Genomic DNA, 24,801 nt, shown 5'->3' with positions numbered 1-24,801 from the left:
CAATTCTCAAGTAGAAGATGGTTCTCTGAAAATTCCCTAGGTTCCCAGATGATGAAGCTAACCACGTCGGGTGGATGATGGGAATCATACATAGTTGTATATACACACACATAGGCATACATGATTTCGCAGTCTCACTATCTGTAGCATCACTTTTACTATTGTGTCAAGGTCCGTAACCATATTAGACTCATAAGTTGTTTACGTGTATTATTCTGTTGACTTGGGGATTTCACAACTATTAGAGTCTTAAAACTTTATCCCTTTGACCCTCACTCGTTATCGAGATATCATATGATAGTTTGTTCCTGAACCTCCATGCCCTGAACGATACACCTCAGTAGTTTGGAAAAAAGATTCCTTTCCTGAAGGACAAACTAAAACTAATGCAACTAAAGTCACGTGCAAAATCTGCCAAAGGGTCCTGTCAAGAGGTGATCCAACCAAGAAGTACTCTTTCGGGACCGCAAGTATGATGAAGCACCTCAAGACTCTGCACCCCGTCAACCTGGCAAGAGAGGAGTGCAGAAGACTGTGTGACAACCCTCCGCCAGCAGTGGCAAGTATATCTGCTGCATCGCCATCTGTCGGTCACCTGGACATACGACCCAAATTCGGACAACTTAAAATTAGTTGCATTATATGCAACAAGCTGCTCTGCTATGGAGAGCAGTCTATTGACCTTATTTGCAGAGCGCAGAAAAACCACCAGTGTTAAAATTTTGTTTATTTATTTTCCCTGAAGTTCACTGTATTGTTCATCCTGTTCCCTTTTTTTCTTTTAATAAAAAAAAAGAAAATCACAAAATCGTTGAAAAAAGCACACAAAAAATATAAATAAATAAAAAAAGTTATTTTCAGAACTAGCTTCTCTGGTTAATAAAATAGCTATATTTGAATAATAGTGTGTGAAAGTTTAGATGAATGTATGCGTAGTGCATAATTGACTGAAGGAATGCATTAATAGTGTATGGTGAATGTATAAGTGCAGAACTATAAGGAAGTGCTGCAGCATGACACTGTAAGCTCTTTAGCTGCAGTGTGCTGTGGTACTTCTGAAGCACAGGATGCAACATATGTACATAAATATGTTGCAAGTCTATGCTTCTCTCTGCACTGCTGCTTAAACTTTCAGCCATGTGGTGACACAGGCACCCTTGCACCATGGTGCAAGGATATCTGTTGAGTTTGTTTTTGTGTAGGAAGACACACCTTCCTGCACAAAAACAATCAGTAAAGACATTTTTCTCCTTCAATGTATGCTGAGCATTGTAGCATATATTGAAAGAGAAAAAATGAGGAGAAATGAAAACAATTCTCCTTGTTGTGCCTTACTACACCAATTGGAGGATGGTCCAGCATTCACACACGTCCAGATTTAGGATTTCTGATAAATCTGGAGATGTGTCTTGTTCTATGAGTGTTCTGTGCAATCACGCACAGCAACACCTATAGAACGCCCTTTCAACCCAAAGTGGTGTGTATGATGAGGTCGTATTTACATGGAGAAGAAAAGATACACCGAGTGCCTTTTCCTCTCTTTGTAAATATGAAAGAGTGTCTTGCGCTATAACTGTGTTACAACAAGCATTGGCATAGCCAATAGGTCTCGTTTTCGGGACCTTATAAGTATTTAGTTATGCAACTGTTGCATGGCTAAACACTTATAAGGTCCCAAAAGCGAGACCGATTGGCTATGCCAATGCTTGTTTTATTTTGCTGTGTATATAGTGCAAACTTTGACCTGAAGGTTTTGGAGTGCTTTACATGAGCACCAGTTACATTACACAAGTACACATACATTTTTGGTTTAAGCGATTTTCCCAGGATCACAGGGTGTTGAGCCGACACAGTGACTTGAACCTGGTTCCCCAGTTCCAAAGTCGGCAGCTCTGGCAGTTATGCCACATCCTCTCCGGGAGTGGGTGTTCCAGGGCAGAACTTCACAGAACTTTTCGTGGCCCATGTCTACAAAGTTGCAGCAGTTACAGGTTTCCAAGCATAACCTGAAATACTCTTTGTAAATTCCTGAAATTATTAAATATTCCCTCATGCAAGGTTGTAAACCTCTGGGTAGCAAATTTACTCAGTTCTAAAGCCCTTCGTCTTTTAATGTTTCCCGCCCAGAATTATCAAAATATTTTTTGCTGTGATCATATAATCGGTGCACTTCTACAAAAAAAAGCACAGAGTGACAGCCTTCTTCTCAACTGGCTGACAGGCAGTGTGGGAACAGCAGCACGCCGCGTTATGTGGAACACGGTGAAGGACAGGCAAGCCCCTCTCCTCTCTGACGCCATTGCATCCCTGGCCTGTGTTCGAAAGCACTGAACACATTTCATGGGGGTGACATGCAGAGACAGCTCAATGCGCCAGATGACAAGCTCATTACATGACTGCTGCTATTAATCACTGCTTAAAATGCGATCAGCAAGCTATGATAAACCAAATGATTGACAGGGGAAATGTGACATTGTGTGTTAAGTAACTGATTCTGCAGAATTCAAGATGTCTGCTTTAATCCCGAATTAGGAGAGTGAGTTACAATTTTAAAAGCAGATTTAACTTAGTCACCCAAGCCTGTTTCGCAGTTAAACGAATGTAAACATGAGCAACATACTTTCATCGTCCTTTATTAGACAATGGACAGAGGATCTGATCGCAAAAATAAAACTGCTGGCAGTCTGTTCTGCTCAATACCCCATGAGAATGAAGGACTAATGCTGTATCATTTACAAGGAACGGGAGCTTGAGAAAGCTATACACTGCATGTACACAAGCGAGGCACGCAAACAAAGTACTTCCAGACGTGCACACATACAGAGAGATTAAGACACAAGAACACAAGCACTTATTGCCAGGGCACAAGTATTAAACAAGATTTGGCCAATTTGTACTCGAGTGAGCAAACTGGAAAGGGTTGGACCGAAAGGTACTTACATTCAAGCGATGCACAGATGGCGAAAAGGGCGACCAAAGAAACGAGCAGGAACCAAATAGCGAGCATTGGCCGCACAGTAGTAAAAGTAACGCCGCGCGGCCGTAAAAGCGAAAGTCATCGCGATCACTCTAAAAGCGAAAGCACACTAGGGATGCGCACGCAGCAGCGGGGGAAGGGGCGGAGATGGTGCTGAAGGCTGGCGCAGGAAAGGCAGATGGCTGGGCGAGAAGGGAGGGGGGAATGCGGGGAGCAGCTGTGCGTGTGCACGCCATCGTGCACTCAAGCTTGTAGCCGGCACAAAAATGTGGGTAGCACTTTCAAACCCCACCTACTAAATGTCTTGCAGAGCAGCGCATGCGCTGGCTCAGGCGAGACCTACAAAGTGACATATTTTTGGCACAGGATGCTTCTACATTTGCCCCATAAGTGCTTAGGTATTGGCAGACTTTTACAATAAGAACATTTTGCTAATACATTGTTTGAAAAATTGCACGAGAATGATAGAAGGTAAGCACAGAGTTATGTCTCCAAAGATGCTCAAAGAAGAATTATTGAAATGATTGCGGTCCTTCAATAGGTACAATGGGAAATATCATGAACCAATCAAATCTTTTTTTTTCAGGTCACATGATATCCTATGACAGGGAGATTCCAAAACTACATAGGTATAAACTGGGTGTTTTGAAGACTGTATTAATACTTTGTAGCTTCTTGCAGATCTGCTTGCATAGTATATAAAGAAATTAACTTGTACTTGGGTTAATGGCTAGGACAATCCTTAACTATACGACTAATAAATAGAGTAATTTCAGTACTGCAAAGAGAGAACAAGATAAATGTATAAGTACTTAGGTTTTGGCAAAGGGACAGGACATGTTTACAGAGTGGTGAAGGGAAGGAATGGGGCCTGATGTGACATGTGCAAACGCACTCTGTGACGTGTTTTAAGTTGAGGAATTTAGTGTCTTTTAATCCTGAAAGTCCCTGGGCCCTACTAACCCACCATGTCTCTCTATTGAACACCATACAGCTGCATTGCACAGAGGTTCTCTGAAACCATGTCCCATTTTATACCTCTCTGCAATGCAAGTCTTTGGCACTTTCTGCACGTATCTGGCGGGTTAGTTGGCCCCAGGGACACTCACTATTCATGTTAACTTTATCCTGTAACTTAAAACGCCCACAGAGCATCTTTCCACACATATCTACTCCGTCCATCCCCCCTTTCGTCACCAGTGTGCAAACACAGCCCATTGTGTATATTAATACTTAGTTAAACTTACCTTCACAGTAATAGAAAAAACAAATGCTGCACATTTTTTTCAGTTGTTTTTTATAATTTAAATTTCTGAAAATTTCTAATTTTAGAATTAGTATCTGTGAAAGAGAAGAAAAATACAGTTATAATATATAATAATATATTTTTTACAACACAACATAATTTTAACATTTTATAAATTATTTTCTTTGCCTTTTTTGCTGTTCTCAGAATATATTGAATTTCACTACAAACAGCGATTTCAATCGTACTCATCACATAACAGCGGGCAAAAAAAACCAATCAATTAGATTGTTTAAAAAAAAAACTATATCTAACATATTTATCATATATCCAACTATTTTTGAACATTCCACAAAAACTACATCCTCAATAACAAACCATATAATACAAAACACCCATATGTAAAATGCTTTCTTCAAAGAGAAATTTCTTACTTGAATATGAAAGAAATCAAATAATACGATGAACAATTATTCATACATCGTCAATAACAAACCATATAATACAAATCACACAGATATTTAAAATGGTTCCTTCTAAGCAAAATTTCTTTACTTGAATCTGAAAGTACTCAAATAATGATCCAAAAAAGAATTATTTTTATAATTTCTGTACATTGTAAATGAGGTTTTAAAAAATATATGCTGTGAGAATGTGCAACAAAAAGTCCATAATTCAAATGTATACCTTTCCTCAGGGCCAAATGGTATTGCTGAAATCCTTCAAACTGAAATTGTCCAATAGTAATCATATTAAGACATTTTAACATATTCCTAATACACTGAATTATGTTGCTAAAACTTTGGCTTTAAAAATATTAGGTAGGAATTTGGTAATTCGCGAGGCAAGCGTTGTTTAAAATCCAATTGAGTATCATTACAATATGTCTATCCATTATCACATTTTAAATACGCAGTGTAATGTCCAGTTGTTGTAGAAGGACCATCATGGAAAATTATTGCTACTGCTACAAAAGTTCTGCTACAACATTTTTTATCAAAGTTTCCAATTTTCTTCCATCAGCTGTACAACGTTGCATCATTAAAATTATATATTGTCCATATCTTTGTATAAATAATATTGATAACAATTTTTGAGTTGCATTGGCTACAGTCCATGTTCTGATTTGCTGATTTAACTAGTTTATTGAAAGACACTGATTTACAGTCTGGTAATGTCAAATATATAAATCTTTCACTGTCTATGTCAGTGCTACATGTGAACATACACTTTTCACATTGATGATCCCATTTATAGCGAAGGCCAAAAAGATTTTCAATTTCTATGCCTTCATTTTCCAATATGGTCAATCAATCAATCAGTCATTTCATTTATAGAGTGTGCTACTTTACCCGTAAGGGTCTCAAGGCACTGGGGGGGAGGGGGTGCTGCTACTGCTCGAAGAGCCAGGTCTTGAGGAGTATTCTGAAGGTGAGGTCTTGGGTCTGTCGTAGGTGGGTGGGGAGGGTGTTCCAGGTCTTGGCGGCGAGGAAGGCGAAGGATCTGCCACCGGTGGTCGTTTGTTGGGTGCGGGGGACAGTGGCGAGGGCGAGGCTGGCTGAGTGGAGCTGGCGGGTGGGGGTGTAGAAGCTGAGTTTGTTGTTGAGGTAGGCTGGTCTGGTGTTGTGCAGGGCCTTGTGTGCGTGGGTGAGTAGCTTGAAGGTGATCCTCTTTTTGACGGGGAGCAAGTGTAGGTTTCTCAGGTGGGGGGTGATGTGGCTGCGGCGTGGGATGTTGAGGATCAGTCTGGCGGAGGCGTTTTGGATGCGTTGTAGTCGTCGCAGGAGTTTGGCCGGGATCCCTGTGTAGAGTGCGTTGCCGTAGTCTAGTCTGCTGCTGACGAGGGCCTGGGTCCCAGTTCTCCTTGTTTCGGTGGGGATCCACTTGTAGATCCTGCGGAGCATGCAGAGGGTGTTGTAGCAGGAGGAGGAGACTGAGTTGACCTGCTTTGACATGGAGAGGGAGGAGTCGAGGATGAATCCCAGGTTGCGTGCGTGGTCCGTGGGCGTTGGTGCTGTTCCTAGTGTGGTGGGCCACCAGGAGTCGTCCCAGGCAGAGAGGGTGGGTCAGAGGATGAGGACCTCCATCTTGTCCGAGTTCAGCTTCAGCTGGCTGCTCCTCATCCATTCGGCGACGGCCCTCATGCCTTCGTGGAGGTTGGTCTTGGCGGTGTGTGGGTCCTTGGTGAGGGAGGGGATTAGCTGGGTGTCGTCAGCGTAGGAGATGATGTTGAGATCGTGTTGGCGGGCGACTTGGGCGAGGGGGGCCATGTAGATGTTGAACAGCGTCGGGCTGAGGGATGAGCCGTGGGGTACCCCACAGATGTTGGTTGCTTCAAAGCGGAAGGGGGGGAGGAGGACGTTCTGGGTTCTTCTGGAGAGGTAGGATGTGGTCCAGTCCAGGGCCTTCTCCTGGATTCCGGCATCTTGGAGGTGTGTTCTTAGCGTGCGGTGGCATACCGTGTCGAAGGCGGCTGACAGGTCTAGGAGGATGAAGGCTGATGTCCCGCCGTTGTCCAGTTGAATCCTGATGTTGTCTGTGGCGGCGATGAGGGCTGTCTCGGTGCTGTGGTTTCTTCGGAACCCGGTCTGGGATGGGTCTAGGATGTTGTTGTCCTCGAGGTAGCGGGTCAGTTGCGTGTTGACGACTTTCTCGAGAACCTTTGCCGGAAACCGGAGCAGGGAGACGGGCCGGAAGTTCTTGAGGTCCTTGGGGTCCGCCTTGGGCTTCTTGAGGAGAGCGTTGATCTCAGCGTGCTTCCAGCGGTCTGGGAAAGTGGCTGTCTCGAGGGAGGTGTTGATAACTTTCCGAAGTTGAGTTGCGATGGCTGTGTCTGCTTTGTTGAATATGTGGTGCGGGAAAGGGTCCGACAGTGATCCAGAGTGGGCGGAGTTCATGATTTTGCGTGTTTTGTCGTCGTTGATGTTGGTCTAGGAGGTAAGGCGGTTGGTGCGGGTGGTGTTCGCCGGGGTGGTGAGGCCGGGTGCTGGCGGGCATTCGTGGTGTTGAAGCTTTCGTGGATGTTGGCGATCTTGCGGTGGAAGTAGGTGGCCAGTGCGTCGCACAGTTCTTGTGAGGGCGGGATGTCATTGGTGTTGGCGCTGGGGTTGGAAAGTTCCTTGACGATGCTGAAGAGTTCTTTGCTGTCATGTGAGTTGCTGTCTAGGCGGGCTTTGAAGGACGATCTCTTGGCTGTCCTGATGAGTTGGTGATATTTGCGGGTGGCGTCCTTGTGGGCAGCGTGGCTGCTCGATGTTAGTTCGTGGAGCCATTTCTTCTCTAATTTCCGGCATGTTCGTTTGGAGGCCTGGAGCTCTTCTGTGAACCAGGCGGCTTTCTTGCTGGTGCGTTTGTTGGAGGGTTTCTTGAGCGGGGCGAATGTGTTGGCGCACTCGTCGGTCCATTGACTGAAGTTGCGGGCGGTGGTGTCTGGGTCGGTGGGTGGGTTCAGGGCAAGGGTGTCGGCCAGCCGGTCTTTGGTGACTGCTCCAGCAGCGGCGGGGCAGTTGCTGGGGGTGGTCGTGCGCGGTGTGCTTCTTGTAGGTGAAGTGGACGCAGCGGTGGTCAGTCCAGATAAGTTTGGTGGTGTGGTTGAAGGAGACTTGGGTGCTTGAGGAGAAGATAGGGTCGAGCTTGTGGCCGGCGGAGTGGCTGGGTGCGGTGACCAGTTGTCTGAGGCCGAGGTTGGCGATCAGGGTGGTGGAGTTGACGTTGTTGTTCTCTAGGTGGAAGTTCAGGTCTCCGAGGGGGATGTAGTCCGTAGAGGCGAGTGCGTGGGTCTGGGTCCGGGGGGGTCTGTAGACGAGGGTTCCTCTGAGGGTGGTTTTGGGGTCTGTGCGGATCTGGAAGTGAAGGTGTTCTGCGCTGCTGAGGGTGTCCTCTGAGTGTGTGGAGACCTTGTGGGAGGACTTGTGTACGATGGCTTTTCCTCCTCCTGTTCCGTTGGTGCGGTCTCTGCGTGAGATTTTGTAGCCATCCGGGATGGCCATGGCGATGTCGGGTGCCGAAGATTCGTTCCACCAGCTCTCGGTCAGGAAGGTGACGTCTGGGGTGGAGGTGTCGAGCAGGTCCCAAAGCTCGACGGCGTGTTTGCGTGCGGAGCGGGTGTTCAGGAGTATGCAGCGGAGGTGATTGAGTTCAGTCTTCGGTGGTTTGGCGGTTTTGTCGCAGGTGAATCTGCAGTTGTGGCAGGAGAAAGGTCCCTGGGTGCGTTTCGGGGTGGCCTGGAAGCAGGTGTGGTGTCGTCCGGTGTTGAGTGCGTGGAGAGTGCTGGTGTCGTACCTGAGTTTGGTGTCGTGGTGTTTGCGGGGTTCAGGGGTTCTGGCGCTGGGCGTGGTCCAGGCACGGACGGGTGTGCCGTCCGGCGCACCAGCGGCGTGGTCGCGCTGCGGCCTACATGATAAGGCGGGAAGAAAGGGAGGAGCAGCTGGGAGGCGGGAGCGTGGCGGCGAATGGGCGGCGAGGGGGGCAGGGCCGCCGGGGAGCAGCGGCGGGAAACGGGCAGGAGTTCCAGAAGCGAAAAAGGGGGGAGGGGGGATAGGCAGAGGGAGAAGGGGGAAAAAAGCAAAGGGAAAAAAAAGAAAAAAACAGGGCACAAAAGGCACAAAACAGTAAATTATACAAAACCAAACAGTAAGTTATGTAAATCGGGGCAAACACTGGGCAGCAAGGAGCAGCAGAAAGGCGGGCGTCAGTCAGGCACCGTGGGATCGAACCCGCGCCTTACAGCGCCACGGAGCAGCAGCAGGAGCACTGGCGCAGCAGGAGGAGCTGTGCGACAGAGGGGGAGCGACCTGGCCTGCGAGCAGGGTCAGGGTCACTCTTCCTGTCACGCAGCGGCCTCCATGATAAGGCGGGGAGGGAGGGAGGAGCAGCTGGGAGGCAGGAGCGGGGCGGAGAATGGGTGAAAATGGGGGGCGGGGCCGCCCGGGAGCAGCTTTGGGAAACGGGCAGGGGTTACAGAAGTGAAAAAGGGGGAGGGGGGGAGAGGCAGCGGGAGAAGGGGGAAAAAGGCAAAGGGAAAAAAGAGAAAAAAACAGGACACAAAAGGCACAAAATACGGTAAGCATATACATTAAAAATTCCTGAGCATCTTGTTGGATATTCTGCGTAAATTGTGTAGAACCAGAACATATATCCAAAAGATTACGAATATCAGAAACGCTTTGCATTTTAGTTTTATCTGTTCTCAATTTTTTATAAACAGAATGCAACAAGGAACAAAATCTTTTTTTCCCGATTCTCCTCAATTTGCTCTTGCAATCTTTCAAGAAAAAAAACAACATTGACCACTACATTAGCATAGCGGTTGATACCAGAAGTATTTTCAAACTGCTAATCAGCAATCTCTTCTACAGTATCCTTTTTCTTTTTACTTGCAATCTCAACATTATTCTGATTTTTTTCCTTCTCTATAACTTCACTACAGATATTCTCATATCTTCTTTTTTGACCTACCACACGCTTTTCAAACACAGGATATTGCCCTAAATGGGGAGCATACACTCTTCTTAACCTATTATATTCTTTTACACAGTTTCCTTCTGCAGTAATCTTTGACTCATCAAAATCAATCAAAAACCAACCAGATAAACTTCTGACTCGCGACAAAGCAACATATGCCATACCCTCTTTAAACATGGTACTTCCAATCTTCACCAAAGCACTGTCTACACTTAATCCTTGAGATTTATGAATAGTCACTGCATATGCCAAAGAAAGATGTTTTCTACGTACATACAAATCTTTAACAAGCAAAAAACGAGCAGAACAACGAGCAATTTGTTTCACTTCTTCAATCTGATCAAATTTAATTTTTAAACATTCAATTCTATCTTTTTTTTTGATAATTCACAAAATCAACAACTTTTCCCATTGCTCCATTCACTAACCCTTTTTCAACATCCAATTTACGCCACAAAATAACCTGACAGTTTACACATACATAAAAATTATTTTCTAAACCAGCAGTTTTAGAAATAGATTTTCTAAAGAATCCAACTTTGTTTTCAATTTATCCGTCAAAATAATAATGATTCCTTCATGCTCTATTTCATCAATGGCTTCCATTTTTATTATTTGTTCATTTTCTAGCTTCAAAAGTTCTTCATTGAAAATAGAGCATTCACGCACTTTTGGCATTAAGCAGATTATAGAATTATTTTCTGCAACTTTTTTATATATTTTTTCAGGAAGTATATTTTCATTTGGAAACAAGTATGTAAGTAGTTGACTTTGCAAAGCTTGTTTGCCATGTTCTGTCAGTACTCCAATTCTTATATCTTGAAGAATACTTCCATATTCAGCATCATTTGCCTGTCGCATATTTTTCGGGAGTTCTTTGTACTCAAAATATGACCAAATATTAACATTTCCAACACTTCCCAAGGACGTTTTGGTGTCTTCATGTGCAAGTGTTTTAAATACTGGTTGTCTTTTTACGGGAGTAAGTTGCAGTAGATCTCCAAACACTATGACATGTTTTCCTCCAAATAACACATCATACTCTGTTTTGAGAATTTGCTGCATTCTTAAACGTACAAAAGCAAGCATTAAGTTTGAGACCATGCTTACCTCATCAATAAACAGAAGTTTCATTTTCTTTAGTACTCTTGAAACTTCTAAACAAGCTTCTTCAGATAGCTTGTGATATTCCAATTTGTTTTCATGCTCCACAGGTAGCATGAGTAAACAATGCAATGTGATTCCTTTAATGTTGTGTGCTGCCAACCCCGTTGGAGCAGTTACAACACAAGACAAATGTGAGTCCGTTGTTTTCTGTGGATAACTGGTGATTACTTTAATTAAGAAACTTTTTCCTGTTCCAGCTTGTCCACTCACATAAATTCGTATAGGTTGAAATGAGGTGCATGTGCATTTTTTCTTTTCATGAAGAAATCCATAGTCAATCAGTTGTCTCACTTGCTGATATATTTCATTCTGTTCAACATTTAGTTGTTCTTCCAAGTTGGCTAAGTCCATAATATCTTCTTGAACTTGATGCATTGCTGTTTCCACCTCATTCATGGCGATTGCTGCTTCATTTTCAACAATTGGTTGTCTTAGTGGATCTTGACTCAGTGGAGCAGAGCTTTGACTGTCTTGAGAACTGTCCCTAGCAATCTCAGCTGCAATAGGAGCTTCTTGATCAATATCATCGTTCAACATTTTCACATAATTTGGAAAAACAGAACATTCTATGGTATCTTTACAAGCATTGAAGGAATCTTCATAGCTGTAAAAATCTCCAAGTAATTCCAATTCTGAACGCCACGGTTTGAACAGTTGCAAAAGTGCTAAATAGTAAAATTCCCTTTTAGCAGGAGTGTCGCAACTCAGTTTCCTGTGATTAATTAAATTTCCTTTCCTTTGTTTCACCAAACATCCTTCGGCACCAATAACTGCATATTTTCCTTTGAATGTTTTCTGTAGTATTCCGTTTAAAAGTGTAGTTTTGCAGCACTTCATAGAGACATATGTTCTCAAGATGATGACTTCTATTTGGATAATATATGTCCAACATATTTGTTTTCAGAATATCTGTACTTTCTGGTTCATTTAATGCTAACTAGTCAATTTCTTGTACAGATTTAAGAACTCGATTTCGTGTTGCAGCAAGACCTAGACTCACCCAAATGATTCTTCTAGATTTGGAGTATAAACTTGCAGAGGATAACCGATCTGAGCATTCATACGCTCCAATCTCTCGATGTGATAACATCTTCAAACTGAAACTGTATAATTTCTTACTTAGACTCTTCTCGTGAGAAATCTCTTGCCAAATTTATTTTAATTCCGTCTTTTCTGATTTTGTAATGTAGGATGTTACATACCGAGCTACAGCAATGGAATTATCTGCTACGTACTGAATATCCATGTTAGCATTCCACATAGTGACAATAACCGTATTGTAATCTTTTATGTATTTTGATTCATCACATCTTCTCAAATTGTAGGAATTTCTGTGAGACTTTCTAGTGATAGTATGTCTCACTGCTGACATAAAACTATTTACTCTTCCTTTTGATATTACAGGATGTGGAAATCCAAAACGACATTTGGTATAAAACTTTTCCTTAGACTTGTACTTTCGTCAACAGTATTTTCCACATCAATGACTTTGGAATCGTAAGACTTGTTGTCTTAAATTGTTTTCTTCTGTGCTTTTGGGTATGGCAAATGTGGCATATTCTTAAATGAATGACAAAACAGTATCATCAGAATCAGTCCCAAATGTGGGGGAATATTTGATCCATATGAGCATATGTATATGAGGAGCACCTCGAGCTTGATACTCCTTTCTCCAAAAGAAATCCACAACTTCTCCAAGAGGAGAATTCTTTTTATTGCAGATACAAGACATCATAGCTTCAAATCTATGATTGAAATACCTGCATACATTAACAGGATCCAAAGAGCACAATTCTCCAGGTGTCTTGTATTCAATATTTTTTATATTCGAATTTGCCTCTCGAAGATATTCAAGTAAATCATCCCAAGCGTATTCAGCACAGCTTAGGGTAAGGAACCACGTAGGAGTTCCTACATTTCTTAGCATACATTTAAGTTCTCCATGACGACGGTACCAATACTCATTAGTGCCACGCTGACATGCCATCAGATTAGCTGAGATTCTAAATTATCATCTCTCTGATGTACTTATCCATAAATTCCTTCGCAGAAACATTTTGCAGATGTACTCCTGTTTTCAATATGTGATGTGATTGACTGCATATGAAAGTCCAGACAAGTCACTCTCAAACAAAAGATGAAATATATATGGAATACATTGTCTAAATCTTGGATCTTCTGCATATAATCTTGTTGTGCGATATTCAGATGCAGGAATCTGCACAGGTCGTTCATCATATCATCCACCTTTTCCTGTTGGGAAAAACTGCGGAAAACAACGAGCTTCCAAACTTTCTTCCCATACACTCATGGGACTTCCCTTTGGTTTTTTCATTTGGAATAACTCAATAGTATTCCCCATCACTTCTTTGGAATGAAGTGGATGTACACTGTAATGTTCATAGATTTCTTCACATCTGGACATGTCCTCTTTTTCAATTTGTCCACTTGACATTTCAGTATCTTCTGCTAAATCTATTTCTTCTTCTCCTACATACACATTTCTATAGTACTTATTTTTTTATCAGATACAATGGAGAAGTGTGGCTCAATGATTAGAGCGGCAGACCCTGATGCAGAGGTCTAGCCCGGGACCAGGGTTCAATTCCCCGCCTAGGCGGGTTTTGGGCTCAGAAATTCCACGGACCTGATAATTCTCGCCTCGGTGCCATTCCAATCATGGAGTCCCACTCTGCAACTCTGGGCAATAGCTTGCTTAATCTCCACAACGGCCCCCACAATGCTAAGGATGCCTGGCCTCCACCTTGGGGGTGCCCAGGAGTGGACGCCTCACAGGGAAAGCCAGGATGGGTTCTACAGCAGTATTCGTACAAGCGCCTTGAGACCCTTGCGGGTGAGTAGTGCGCTATACAAGTATCAAAAAAAAAAAAATGTTGCCTTTTGCACTTTTCTAACATCCACTAACTCTTGCCAGATTTTCTTATTCTTAGTAGGAACACCATTAACTAGTGGTTAATTTTCTACATTCTCTACACCAATAGTTTCAATATTTTTCTTTAAATCTAGAGGTAAATATACAACTCTTCCTTTTAATCCTCTCTGCAAATCTGAAGGAGGCAGTTTACCTGTTTTAGGCTCCATACGAACAATAGCCTGAAACAGGTGCACATATTGAATGAGAATAGACTCAAAGGTATTTAAATCTATCAGTTCTGGAGGAATAGCAACCAACTCTAGATTATTATGAACAGCTATAGCGGGCATTTTATTCTCATCTAATTTGTTATAAAAATATTTGCAAATACGCTGGTCAGAACCCAAATCAAAACAATTCTCTACCAACAAATAAGTTGTAAATTCCTTCCACTTATCATTATTTTCTCTTTCACTTTTTAAATACAGATCAACAGTCCTAGTCTGATTTTTATAGTGAGTTTGCCGGCAACAAACACAAGAATAATTTGGCCTTTCACCTGAAATCACCTTAAACTTTGTAATTTGATCTTCAACATTTTTTGTAGTACTATGTTCAACATTCTCTTCAAAATTTTCTTCTATTAATGTATCAGTTTCTGCACTCTCTTGTTCAGGACCAAAGTAACAAAACTCACTTTCATCACAAACCTTCTTCACATCTGATACTGATCCACGCAAAAGAGCACTGTTCAACTCATTTAACATTAGTGCTGGACTTTTTGCGTAATACAATCTTCTGACTAATTTCTGCATTTGAGTATGGTGTATTGCTAACACCCTGAAATGGTCAAAAACACTTTGACATACTTTCCTAGAAAGACAAGCCAGAGAATGACCTTGCAAACCAGTATTTTGACTCACTCTGCAAGGGTCTAGTCCTTGCAATATCTTAATCTTTTGTTTAACAGATCTTTTACTATATGCTCGTAAGAAACTGCGTAAAATATCAATAGATTCTTGTCGTACACTACAAATACTACTGAAATCCCAAGTGTACACTGGGGCTTTAGGACGTCTGCCTAGAACTTCATCAGCTATCACTTCTTCTGCATTCCTGGGAACCATTTTCTCTTTCTCAATTGGACAACCATTTCTAACCTCATAAGCTCGACCACTGGTATCAACTGCATGCAACAAATGATTTGTCTGTAAATAACTCTCTTCATTAAAGAAAGGCTCAGAACTTGAACTGTGTTTCCATTCACCCCAAAAAATTCCCCAAAATTAGTCCTGTTAATTACTCTTTTACTCTTACTTTTGGCCTTCATTAAATGGATTGGTTTATCTAGTGATCGAATTCTGTTTAAAACTAAAATAAATAGTTTCCTTTTTACTGCAAAAGCCTTTTCAACAATGGATTCAATATGCTTCTTCTTTTTATAAAATTGTGCTCTTTTGCTATATTTTTTCATATCTTTCAGCATATTAAGAATCACTCTTTTGTAAAAAAAAATGTTTACGTATTTCTTTGTACTGATTTTGCCTTCCTTTACAATACTTTGAATCTTGCATGTAAATTATCTTTTTTTCTTTTCCTGTTATTGATTTTCTTTTGTCTAGTCGTATCATTGTCATTAGTTTGCACATTCAGCACACTGTTTGTAGGCTTTGAAAGATTTTTAATGAATTCCTTGGTTGTCTTACCAGAAGACTTCTTCTTTTTAGCCACATGATGTTGGTCATCCAATACTTGTTGAATTTTCTTCAAATATTTTTCCTTTTTCTGTCCTTTTCTCTTTCTTGATTTTTTAGGCATGATAACTTTATTTTAATGATGATAAACAATATCTGTAAAAAGTAAACATGAATAATTGTAATTTAATAAATGTATAAATTATACTTTTCAATTATTATACCAACACATTCTATATAACAACCATTTAACCACTTTGTTTTCTCTTCACTAATTTAAATTGTAATTCAAGGTGTATACATAACTAAATAGGTGATCACAGGTCTGCATGTGTAATGGACAAAGGTTTCTACCAGTGTTTGTGTTATGCCCTGGGACATTATATGAGTACTTACTCACTGACTGAATGATTACAGTCCTGCAAGGAGAATGCCTGGGAAAATGTACAAGTGTTTGGGCTTTGGCACATTGAATGGATTAATACATGGTGCTGAATGGGTCACTGGAGGTGTGCAAGGGGAGTGACAGGGTGTTTATTGGAGTATATAGATACTGACTGGGGAATTGAAAGTGTGAAAGACAAGTGTGTAGGTGGTTAGAGGACTGCATGCATAGTGGATAGGCGTTTGAAGCAGTCCATGTGCAAAGGCTTGGCTCATTGCATGAGAACTTGAGTACTGACTGAATGATTAGAATAGTTCAAGGAAAGTGCCTGAGTGAATTTATAAGTGTTTGGGTTTTGACACAGTGAATGGATTAGTACATGGTGCTGAATGGGTCACTTAGGAATTTAAGGGGAGTGACAGGGTGTTTATTGGAGTGTATAGATACTGACTGGGGAATTAAAGGTGTGAAAGACAAGTGTGTAGGTGGTTACAGGACTGCATGCATAGTGGATAGACGTTTGAAGCAGTCCATGTGCTGAGGCCTGAGTCACTGCATGAGTATCTGGGTACTGACTGAATCATTAGAGTACTGCAAGGAGAGTGCCTGGATGAATCTTTCAAGGGTTTGGGTTTTGAATGGATTAGTACATGGTGCTGAATGGGTCACTGGAGGAGTGTAAGGGAAGTGACAAGGTGTTTGCTGGAACTGTATGGATACTGACTTGGGAATTGAAGGTGTGAAAGACAAATGGGTAGGTGGTTAGAGGACTGCATGTCCATGTGCTAAGGCCTGAGTCACTGGATGAGTACTTGCATACTGAATGAATGATTAGAGTACTACAAGGAGAGTGCCTGAGTGAATTTATAAGTGTTTGGGTTTTGGCACAGTGAATGGATTAGTACATGGTGCTGAATGGGTCACTAGAAGAGTGCAAGGGGAGTGACATGGTGTTTGCTGGAAGTGTATGCATGCTGACTGGGGAATTGAAGGTGTGAAAGACAAGTGTGTAGGTGGTTACAGGACTGCATGCATAGTGGATAGACGTTTGAAGCAGTCCATATGCTAAGGCCTGGGTCACTGCATGAGTACTTGGGTACTGACTGAATGATTAGAATAATGCAAGGAGAGTGCCTAGGTGAATTTATAAGTGGTTGTGTTTTGGCGCAGTGAATGGATTAAGACATGGTGCTGAATGGGTCACTGGAGGAGTGTAAGGGGAGTGAAAGTGTGTTTGCTGGAAGTGTATGGATACTGACTGGGGAATTGAAGGTGTGAAAGACAAGTGTGTAGGTGGTTACAGGACTGCATGCATAGTGGATAGACGTTTCAAGCAGCCCGTGTTCTAAGGCGTGGGTCACTGCATGAGTACTTGGGTACTGACTGAATGATTAGAGTTTTTTAACCAGTTATGTGTATGCAAAGACATGAAGTACCCAAAACCTTCTCTCAGAATGGTTTCTAAATGCATACAGACTCACAGTGTGATTCTAGACAACAAACATTATCCCTTGCATATAACCAAAACACATTTTCTTGTCTGGAATGGGTAAACGGAGTACACACAATCCACATATTCTACTGCTGCACATTATTGTAGAACCCTGACTCATTTCACAAATACATAAGCAATGACTGGTTTCTAATTCTACCAAAATGTGAGAACAGGATAGGTTTTTAAGCAGTTATGTGTCTGCAAACACATGAATTACCCAAATCCTTCTCTCAGAACAGTTCCTAAATGCACACAGACTCGCAGTGTGATTCTAGAAAACAAACAGTATCCCTTGGATTTTACCAAAACACATTTACTATTCTTGGAGAGGTAATATGACTGCACACATTCCACATATTTTACTTCTGCACATTAGTGTATAAGCCTGACTCATTTTGCAAACACATAAACAATAAATGTTTTCTATTTCTACCAAAACGTAAGAACAGGATACGTTTTTAAGCAGATATGTGTCTGCAAACAAATGAAATATAAAAATGCTTCTCTCAGAATGATTCACAAATGCACACAGACTCATAGTGTGATTCTAGACAAACAACACTATCCCTTACTTTTTACCAGAACACATTTACTAGTTAAGGGGTAAGATAAGTGCATACATTCCACACATTTTAGCACAGCATTTTAGTGTTGAAGCCTGACTCATTTTGAAAATACATAGACATTAACTGGTTTGCAATTCTACCAAAATGTGAGAACAGGATAGGCTTTTAAGCACTTATGTGTCTGCAAAAACATGAAATACCCAAATGCTTCTCTCACAATGGCTCCCAAATGCACACAGACTCACAGTGTGATTCTAGACAAACAACACTATTCCTTGTACTTTACCAAAACACATTCACTAGTCTGGAAGGGGTAAAGTGACGGCACACATTCTACATATTTCAATACTGCACACTACTGTGAAAGCCTGGCTCATTTTCTGAATGCATAAGCAATGACAGGCTTCTAATGCTACTAAAACTTGGCAACATGACACATTTTAAAACAGTTATCTCTCAGCAGATACCCAATGTAACCAAATGCTTCTCTCACAATGGTTGCCCAAATGCACACAGACTCACAGTGTGATGCTAGACAGGCAACACTATCCCTTGCATTTTTCCAAAACACATTTACTAGTCTACAAGAGGTAAGGTGACTGCACACTTTGCACATATTTTACTACTGCACATTAGTGTAGAAGCCTCACTCGTTTTGAAAATACATAAGCAATGACAGGTTTCTAATTCTACCAAAACATGAAAACAGGATTAAGTTTTTAAGCAGTTATGTGTCTGCAAACACATGAAATACCCAAATCCTTCTCTCAGAACAGTTCCTAAATGCACACAGACTCGCAGTGTGATTCTAGAAAACAAACAGTATCCCTTGGATTTTACCAAAACACATTTACTATTCTTGAAGAGGTAATATGACTGCACACATTCCACATATTTTACTTCTGCACATTAGTGTAGAAGCCTCACTCATTTTGCAAATACATAAGCAATGACAGGTTTCTAATTCTACCAAAACATGAAAACAGGATTAAGTTTTTAAGCAGTTATGTGTCTGCAAACACATGAACTACCCACATTTTTCTGTCACAATGGTTCCCAAATGCACACAGACTCACCATGTGATTCTAGACAAGAAAAAGTACTCCCTGGACTTTTAGCAGGAGAAACACATTACTCTTATTAAAAACAAAATGCACCACATACACCCCCTCACAAATTAATAACTCACCTTTCAAATTGTTTTGTAGATTAAGAAGTATGTCAGTCACACACAAGATTTTCTTATACAGAATCTCTGTATTGTACTGCTGTCAGGAAAACCAAAGAATGGCAAAGTTTCCCTCTCATTCTGCACACATATACATGTAAATATCAAATCACATTGCTTTCCACATTAATTCAAAAGCAAACACACATTTCTATTAGTTACACACTTCAACCCTTTCCAATTGACATAAGTTTGAACCCTACACCCAATGTGCCTTCTGCGTGTTACCATAGTAACAGTTCATGGAACACTCAACTGAGCACACCTGTCACAAGTTCAGCACACAGTGTTGCTAATCAAAACAGCAAGTGTGCTTGACTTTTCACTATACCAGCTTATCCTATATGATGTTCTTTTCAAACAGTTTTTGTTAACCAATAAGAAACATGCTTTTAAAAAAGAGAAACATGCACCCTAGTTTTCAGACTGGAATGTTCTCAAACAACCAATCTTTTCTTTTTTTTTTTTCAAAACTATGTTATCAACCATTTTAGAAAAATCTTAGTTTTCAAACTGCTATTTCATTAACAGAGACCATCTGAGTGCATCCAGAGCTCCTTTCAAGATGCTTAGAGTGTGGATTGTGGGTCACAGCTATATTTTCTGGAGCCAAAGGTATGCAGAAAACAAAGGCATTGACAAAGACCTAGCTTTGCCAAATGTAGACATTAAATGGATTGGACAGAGAGGGTTAAAGTGGCACCAATTGATGCCGTTGGTTAAATCCTTTGTACATCTCCAACACCCTGACCTCATAATTGTGCACTGTGGTGGCAATGACCTAGGCACTTTGACTGGGGTAGGTCTGGAAATGCAGAATTGATGTCACTTTTCCCCCAAACTGCCTTTGTCTATTCTAACATATGCTAAAGGCAGAAATGGAACTGGTCCAATCAATTTTGTCCACAGATTGAGAAAGCTAGGAAACATGTCAATAAATCTGTTTCTGCTTATCTCGGAGATTATAGAATGGGGTCCATTTACAACAACAATCTGCGTTTTAATATGCAAGGTATCTATAGGAGAGTTGGTGTACATTTTACTGATGAGGGTAACAGAGTCTTCCTCAACAACTTCAGACTCTGTATAGTTACTTACTTATAAGTACCAAAATCTCTCAATAAACACAACGGCTCTTTTTAGAGCCACTCAAGATCGAAACACATAAGGTTGATGGTGATCTAAAAAATATTTCATTTTGTTTTGCTTTGAGTCGCGCACCCGACTCGTTAGGAGTCGCGCACCCTACGCGAGAGGAATCGTGCACCCAACGCGAGAGGAATCGTGCACCCAACGCGTACACACCCGGGGCTGCAAGCGGAATCGTGCACCCAACGCGATAGGAGTCGTGCACCCAATGCGTGCACACCAGGGGGCCGCGCTGGATGCGCGACTCCTAATTTTACCGTAAAAAAAAAAAAGCACCTATCACTAATTTCTATTCTCCCCGGGGACCCCATTCCCCGGGGCTCATTTATAACGTTGGGGACTGTGGGGGGAGCCCCAGTGCCACCACGGTCCCAGCCGGCTCCCCGCGTCCTTCGGGAGCCGGCATTGTTTTTCCACATAGGGAGCTGCAAAGATGCAGCTCCCCATGTGGAAAAGCAAAATGGTTTGGATTTTAAAAGAGAGAGCAGGTTTCGCTGCTCTCTCTTTCAAAATCCAAACCAAGTTTGCTATGACTGGGCAGGAGCCTCGGCTCTCTCCCTGCCATAGTAAACAGCAGTGTCCCGGGAGTGGGCACCCCGGGACACTGCAGGAGCCGGCCCTGGGGGGTGACAGTCCCCAGGGCCCTCGAGGGCTCCAGGAGGGGGGGACACGCGGCCCCCCTCCACAACATACAAAGCCCCGGGGGTGGTGGTCCCCGGGACTTGGAGGGCCTTTGAGCCCCCCAACCATTTCTGAGAAAGCCTGAGGGGGTAGCGGTCCCTGGGGCTGGGGGGGCCTTTGAGCCCCCCCACCATCTATGTTGCTGGGGGGGATGGTGGTTGAGCCCCCCCACCCATAAATGTTGCAGCCCGGGGGGGTGGCGGGCCCGGGGGCTAATTATTAAAGCCCGCGCTTCTTTTTATTTTTTACGGTAGGATCCCCGCACCCTGCGCGCATTCGCAGTTTAAAAAAAAAAAAAAAAAACAGCCCTGGGGGTCCTTGTGGGACCCCCTAAGCAGATCTAGAGGGTCAGGGTATTTCTACCCTGCCCCCTTTATGAGTTTTACACACTAGTTCCACTGATTTCTTCAGCCTCGCTTCTACCGAGGCACAAAATGGCTGCCAACACTTCCTGGTTTGGAGTGTTGACAGACAGTTGACAGCCAATTAGCATGCAGCTCGTGATTGGGAGGGTGTGCGCTGGGTGCGCATAGGGTGCACGGATTCTCCGAGGCCATAGATATATCTATGATTATGATTTTAATTTTGATTTTCTCAGCAACTACTGAACGGATTTACACCATTTAACCAAAAGGCACGAGTGTGAACCAAGGTCTACCTTTCTATCAAATTTGGTGTAATTCCGTTCAGCAGTTTGGGCTGTAGCTGCGCCTCACAGTCCCTATGGAAAATTGCATGGGGAAAACACATTTTGGGACCCCCCTTTTTTCTTAACCCCCCGCTTGATGAATCACCCCAAGACTTTCAGGACCGGAGCGGGCCACGAGTTTATAGAATTTCGCGAAGATTCGTCAACCGGCGCCAAAGTTATTATGTGTGTATATCTATCTATCTATCTATCTATCTATCTATCTATCTATCTGTCTGTCTGTCTGTCTGTCTGTCTGTCTGTCTGTCTGTCTGTCTGTCTGTCTGTCTGTCTGTCTATCTAGCTATCTTCAGGACATGGGATTAAGTTTCCGAGTCCTGTAATGGCTGACAGCAAAATGTTTCCACGTGGCTGGCAGCCAATCGGAGCACATGTTCCAGCAGGAGCGAATTGGCCCAAGGGGACAAAAAGCTCACTGAGTGAATCAGAAAGCTGTATGTTTTTGAATCTTGTGTCAATTGTTTAATTTTGACATTATACAAACTATAATGGAAATAACGAATATTTTATGTAATGTGAATTATACTTGATATTTTTATGTAATGTGAATTATATAATTTCAGCCTTGAAAAAGCCCCAGGTGTGCCCGTCATATGGGGCAAAACACATGTTCACTTTAAATCTTATGTAACACAGTGCATCAACTTTGAAGATTATAATAAAATATTGTATCCAAGAGGATGATCCATGGACGTTAATGTCTAATTTCTATTTTGGAAACTTGAAAGTTATTATACAAGGGTACAACATATTTTTCAACTACTTCAGCATATCATATATAGCTAGTTACAAAGCAGCAGACAGATGTCCACAGCAGAGGAGGCAGGATGTGATTGACAGTTATGTGTGGGAGTTATTACATGTGTACTGGAACTGCAGACAGAAGTACCTCAGAATTGTTTCATCATTGATATACTGATAAGTCATACTTTGTTTGTGGGCTCTTGATAGCCATCGTAAGAAATTGGGTTACACGTTGAGGGGGTGAAACCCTTATTCAAGCAGGAACCACAATCCTTGGCTGGGTGAAGTCACAAGCAAACTGTTCTCAACCATCTGGCAGCTTGGCACAGAGCAGTCAGGCTTAGATTAGAGGTGCTGTGTCAAGTATTTATGCAGCACTTCGAACAGTAATTAAGTGAAAACACAACACACAAAAAATCCCAAACCAATTTGGAAAAACAGAGTACATTTTGATCAATAAAACAAGACCACAATGACAGAAAATCCAGTCAGTAGAACTGGAGATATGCAGTTGTAAAGATGCCAGGGAAAATAGCAACAAAAAGCACAAAGCGCCAACTGTGGGTATCTGGTCACACCAGACTGGGACAGGTTCAAACCGACCGCATTGGAGCGACAGCCGGCTACAGGAACCCAATTAGGACCACCGAATAACAGTGCCTTAAATCCTTGTTGCGGGGCATTGCGACGTTCCACGTTAAGGGTGCGTCGTGCAGCCAAGGCGAAGCATTGGTTCTAAGGGTCTGTGACTCTGCGATGTGAGATTCTGCGTCGTCGTTGAGGATCCAGTTGACGAGGCCTTGCGTTGCGAAAGTCCAGCCTCGAGGATGCATCATGCAGTAAAACCGATGCGTTGGTTCTGAAGAGCTGCGATGCAAGAACTTGTGTCATCGTCGAGGCTGCGGTTTACAAGATATTTGCAGTGCGAGTACCCGTGTCAGTGAAGCTTTGCACTGCAGCGGTTCCAATGGGGCTGCGGGGTTGATGCTGAGTCCTTGTGCTCAGAGAATCCTTGCAGTAGAGGTGATGTGTCGGTTCTGCTTGGGTTTCTGCTGCGAAGCAGAGGAGATGTGTCAGTGCTGCTGGATCCACAGATGGGTTGGCAGAGCGTGCTCTGGCCCACTTCCAAGGTTCCAGGACTGAGGAGGCACCACTTGGCAGGGTAGATCTCACAGTTGGCAGAGCTCAGGTGCTGGGTTCAAGGTTGTTGGAGCCTTCTGTCCCTGAGTCTCTAGTCAGAAGGCCAGCCAATTAACTCTTACAGTTACTTTGGGATCCTGGGTACACCAGATTCCTTCTCACCCAGGTAAGAGGTCAGCACAGCAGTCCAGCAAAGTGACAGCACTTTCAGCAGCACAGAAGTCTTTCTCCCTAGCAGCGTTTCCACAGGTCCAGAAGTATACTGGAGAACTGGTGTCTCTGGTCCAATATTTATGCCTGGGCCTTTCTTTGAGATGGGAGAAGATGCTAGAGGTTTCTGCTTGACGTCCGCTGGCTTCGTGCCTTCCGTGTCCTGCTTCCAAACTAACTACAAAGGGGTGTGCAGCCCTTTACGTGGAAGTAGGACACAGTCTACATTCTCCCACCCTGCCAGTGATGGCCCATCCACACATACCAAAGCTCTCTATTGTATGTGGTTGTCTAGGATTAAATACAAAGCCCATCTGTCACCTGCACCCAGTCAGGTGACCCAGAGACAGGTTGCAGGCACTAAATGGCTGAGACAGGAAAATGCCAACTTTCTAAATGTTTTTCAGAATTGTAATTTGAAATCCAACTGCACCATAAGGTAGGATTTTTCATTACAATTTCAAAGACACCAATAATGGACCGATTACCTGTTCCTTATTTGGAAATTATCATCCATTAAATGTAATACGGTAACTCCAATGTTATCCTATGGGAGAGGTTGACCTTGCTGCAGTTAAAAACAAATGTAAGAAGGTGTGAACACTAGCACTTTAACACTGGTTAGTAATGGTAAAGCGTGCATCCTAAAGTCAGCAAAAACAAAGTCAGCAAAACAGGAGGATGAAAGGCAAAAGGTTCGGGGAGAACCACGCCATGGATGCCAGTTCTAACATCCATGCTATGGCCACAACAATAATTTAGATATCGAATTGCTTTTTTAACGTAATTTCATGAAATCTCTTTTGTTATTGAGGATTGAAAAAAATCCAGTGTTAAGGATTTTGAGGTCATGCCTGTTGTTCTCAGTTTGGTATCATGAAGGAATCCACCATTGATGTTGGTTCTTTAATGTAAATGTAAATGTACAGATATTTATATAGCGCAAATTACCAACCGGTCTCTAAGCGCTTGCTTAGGGAACCCGTCCTGGTATTCCCCTGTGAGATAACCCAGCAGGATATCCACAAGGTGAAAGCCAGGCATCCCGCCGCGAGGGGCCATTGTGGAGATT

The 24,801-nt window shown here is 42.6% G+C and overlaps 1 protein-coding gene across 1 annotated transcript in view; it reads left to right on the top strand.

Moving 5' to 3' along the window:
- Nucleotides 1-24,801, top strand: part of ZRSR2 (zinc finger CCCH-type, RNA binding motif and serine/arginine rich 2) — a 162,492-nt gene that overhangs the window by 96,711 nt on the left and 40,980 nt on the right. The gene's annotated exons all lie outside the window — the stretch shown is intronic.

The sequence above is a fragment of the Triturus cristatus genome, chromosome 8, assembly GCF_964204655.1.
Source record: "Triturus cristatus chromosome 8, aTriCri1.1, whole genome shotgun sequence".
NCBI lineage: Eukaryota > Metazoa > Chordata > Amphibia > Caudata > Salamandridae > Triturus > Triturus cristatus.
The sequence above is the reverse complement of the archived record's forward strand: the minus strand, read 5'-3'. Positions and strand labels throughout refer to the sequence as shown.